We start from the raw sequence: 3,960 nt of genomic DNA, 5'->3' as shown, positions 1-3,960 counted from the left end.
GGCTAGCTCCTTCACAAAAATAAGGGATGACTTATAGTGCTCCATATTAGTATAGGGAAGTGGTGTTAATTAAATGTAAGGCTATATAGATGAGACCAACAATGTCATTTATAGGTTAAGATATGACAGGATTAGTAATGATTGTAGAATAATATATTAGGGAGTATTGAAGGTAGCCACACACTAGTTTATCATCCACGGACCAAGCACATAAAGCTTCAATAACACTCCATTAAAAACAGTGTAATGACAAGATTTGAGCATTAAGCAATAGTAGATAACATATATTTTAACAAGATTAGAGCATCAAGTTTAGTGTTATGCTTACTGTGTTAATGCTTTACTTGAAACTTGTTCTACTCATATGACATTATTAGGTGATTTTGCATACTTAGTATTGATGATGGAGAATATTTTTTACTTTGAATAAAAATTATTTTCCCTTTCTTAATAAGAACAGTTGAAGTGTCTTTTCACTCTTGGAAAAAATATTTTTAACTCGATCATAGATTCAATTAAGAAGGAAACCAACTTAACAACAAAGTCGACAATTAACCCTACTCTACAGCTGGGCACTCCAGGAACCTAAATTTATAATTAAGTTGCTCTCACGACAATGAGACTTTACAAAATAGCGATGCTTGTGCCTCCCCATCTCATTGACTTCCGTACCACCCTTCAAATGAATTTTTCAATAATCCAAAACAACTTTGGATAGGGAAAGGTTTCTAGGTTAGTGCAATAGGAATCATTGTTACAGAGACTTGATAAATTGAATTACAGCAGTTACAGCGTTTTGGCTAGCCAGCCCAGAAAAGACAGCAACCTCATTAGGTTCAGAAGTTTCCCCTCCAGCCAAATCAGAAAGAGATCTTATTGTATGAATGGCAGTCTTTGTTGAAGGCAAACCAGTGCTACAACTGCACTTTCCATGTCGATGGGACTTATATTGAACTTGGTATAGAGGATGTTTCTGTACGCTGCATTGTCCACAAACACGTTTGCACTCGCTCCTCTTTCTCCTAGAACAGCCTTGGGAGTATATGGCAGACAAGTTGTTGAGTTCAAACATCCTTCCAACTCCAGAGTCTGAATAAACACAATCAGAACTATCAACAAATTTTATTATAAAAACACAGATAGTGTAGAGTGTTTTTTTTTGGAAATTAAGATAAATCTAAACAATACTTGTATGAGATCAGATCTGATAGAGGCTTGCTTGATTACAAAGAAATATATACATACATACATTTCCTGAAAGAACTAGTAAATACCTCAAGGCTCTTTGCAGTCTGATAGTAGTGCTCATCCACAGGCACCCAAAAAGCATGTTGCCTGACCTCTGGAGTTCCATTTACTGGAAAAACTTCCTCAGGTTGATACCACACATTATTAAGGAGGTTGCTTGAATTCTGATCTGATGGAGTTGTGGAGTTTGCAAAGTGAAGGTACCCGTATTGTCGTGTGTAATCTCCATTTGATTCCTGAGGAAGTTCATCATTGGGTCCATCTCCATATCTCTGAACCAACACATACAAATTCAATCACAAGATAGTTTTACCACTGTGTCTAGGCCATAGTATCATCTTTCTAGTATTTACATAAATAAACATAAATATTAACCTGCCAGCTCCAGAGGCCGGTATGAGCCCAATAACGAGGAACTATAACATCTGCGATTTGCAGAGAAGAGTTGGCGTTCCCTGCAATTCCATGGTGGATGACTCCTTTCACTTCGAAGAAACTCAGCAGCAACTAAGTTGTTAGTCCTGCATTCAGCTACATAAAACAAAATATAGTATGTTGAAAGGGTAGAATTATAGGTTGGGTTATAGTTATGGATTCATACGACATAAAAATCAAAGCACTGATATTAGTAAACAAAATTGAGACCGACCATTGCCAATCCTGACATGACAATGATGACTCTGTGCTTATCAACGCTTCCTATATGAAATCTTTTCCCTGCAAAGAAAATAACAACAAAAAAAAATTGATATCATTTTTTATTGTATTAATTGAAGTCTTTTAGCCTTGAGCTTATCTGGATTGCTGATCCGTTGAATATTTGGCAATCAGATTGATATAGACATGGTTAAATAATTAGGATTGCTTAATTGAGATAAAAATACCCCTCTTTTAGGACCATCTTTATGATAAATGCAGATATTTCCAAATTTCAAAATATTTCCAAAATTGATCCATATAGTTACAACTTGCTCTACCTTAATGTCATGTCTCTTCCATAAGTCATGAGATTTAACTTTATCATGTCTCTTCCGTGAGTTATGAGATTTGTTGTGTGAATGCATTTCCTATAAAAATCTCATCTACATAAAATAGAATAGATCTCCGATTACCAGCGATATCTAGAGTCTTGGAGACATTGAAAGACGAAGATTGCAGAAGAGGGTCCATCTCGAAAGCGTTGGCAACAACGATGCCGAGATAGAGGCCATCGCCATTGATCTTGTCGATGCTTCTCTGAACGTTTGGCGATGCAATTAGGGCATCCACTGATGATAAATCCACCATTAATGATACTATGATTAACGCCCATATACAGTGGACTGCACTGATAATCTTCATCATGCGTTCAAAACTGAATTCCTGTCCCTCTTCTGCTTGCGTTGGAGAGATTTATGGGGAAGCCTGTACAATATTCAAATCTGTAGGTGAGAGATCAAGGAACTTGGGACTGTGGAAGTAAAGAATCCTACCCAACCATTGGTCTTCTGTCATGCGTTTCCACCGAGGGTATCTCGGAGAGTGTATAGGTAATCTTTTACCTATTTTTTATGATATTTTATGTTAAATAGGGAATCTTTTACCTATCTTTTATGATATTTTAGACTACGGCCTGTGAAATGGCTCGAATTAATTTCATAAGTCAACGCTTTGTGATATAAATTAAATTATCCACGGCTGGTAGTTTTTTCCGTTGGGTCTGAAGCGAGTGATGCTGACGGATCTGTTTGGAGTTTTAAATTTTACTCAGAAAATCTATTTAACATAAAATATCCTAAAAAATGGAGTAGTCTACCTGGGCGGAGGAATGGCCCGTTTTCCGGCACCGACCGGAAAATCGTCCGGCTCCGGCCGCCGGCAATCCCTCCGCCCTCCGCCACCCTCCCCTCGCTCCGCCACCCTCCTTCGCAACCACCCTCCCTAGCTCCGCCACCCTCCTTCGCCGTCACCCTTCCCTGGCAATTCTGACAGAGCCTGACAATGGATCCGGCGCAGTTGTAAATCTGGACATCCCCTGACAGATCGGGGACGAGCTCGAATGTCGGGAACAGAGAGTCTCGCTCGCTCCAATTCGAATTGAGGAGGTGCGAAATCCCGTGGTTGCTCCCTCACTCACCTTCCTCCCCGGAGCTCTGCAATTTCTTTTCTGCTCTGTAATTTCCCTGACCTCTGCAATTCCGCTCTGCAATTCCCCGGAGCTCTGCAATTTCTTTTCCGCTCTGTAATTGCCCCGACCTCTGCAATTCCAAACCCAGGTATGATCCACCCTACAGTCCTTCCCTACTTTACGGTGTTTCAAATTGATCAGTCTTCAAAACACAGTTTAATTGTAATGAGGAACCAATTTTCCAGATTTTTCATGATACAGCGCTTTGTAACGGAGTGCCATCTCTTCGAACCAGAAGGGATTAAAACTATTTTCAATTGATTTTCCTCGCAGGACGATTGCATTAAACAATATATCACACAGATTTTCTCATATTCTTCTGTTATATGTCAATTTTTGCCTCGGGGGCTTTTGCAGGGCTCGATCGGGGGCTATAATTACTGCAATGTTTTAATTGTACATACCTTCGTTCAAACTACACCAAGGCACAGTTTAATTGTAATGAGGAACCAGTTTTCATGATACAGTGCTTTGTAACAGAGTGCCATCTCTTCGAACCAGAAGGGATTAAAACTATTTTCAATCGATTTTCCTCGCAGGACGAT

The 3,960-nt window shown here is 39.3% G+C and overlaps 1 pseudogene; it reads right to left on the bottom strand.

The window, feature by feature from the left end:
• Positions 1 to 754: 754 nt before the first annotated feature.
• LOC149258913 (bark storage protein A-like) lies at positions 755 to 2,592 on the bottom strand (annotated as a pseudogene).
• Between the last annotated feature and the right edge of the window lie 1,368 nt (positions 2,593 to 3,960).

Source organism: Pinus tabuliformis, chromosome 6 (genome assembly GCF_031772625.1).
Source record: "Pinus tabuliformis cultivar Carrire ecotype Pingquan chromosome 6, CPIR1, whole genome shotgun sequence".
NCBI lineage: Eukaryota > Viridiplantae > Streptophyta > Pinopsida > Pinales > Pinaceae > Pinus > Pinus tabuliformis.
Note: the sequence above shows the minus strand (reverse complement) of the source record. Positions and strands in the feature narration are given on the sequence as shown.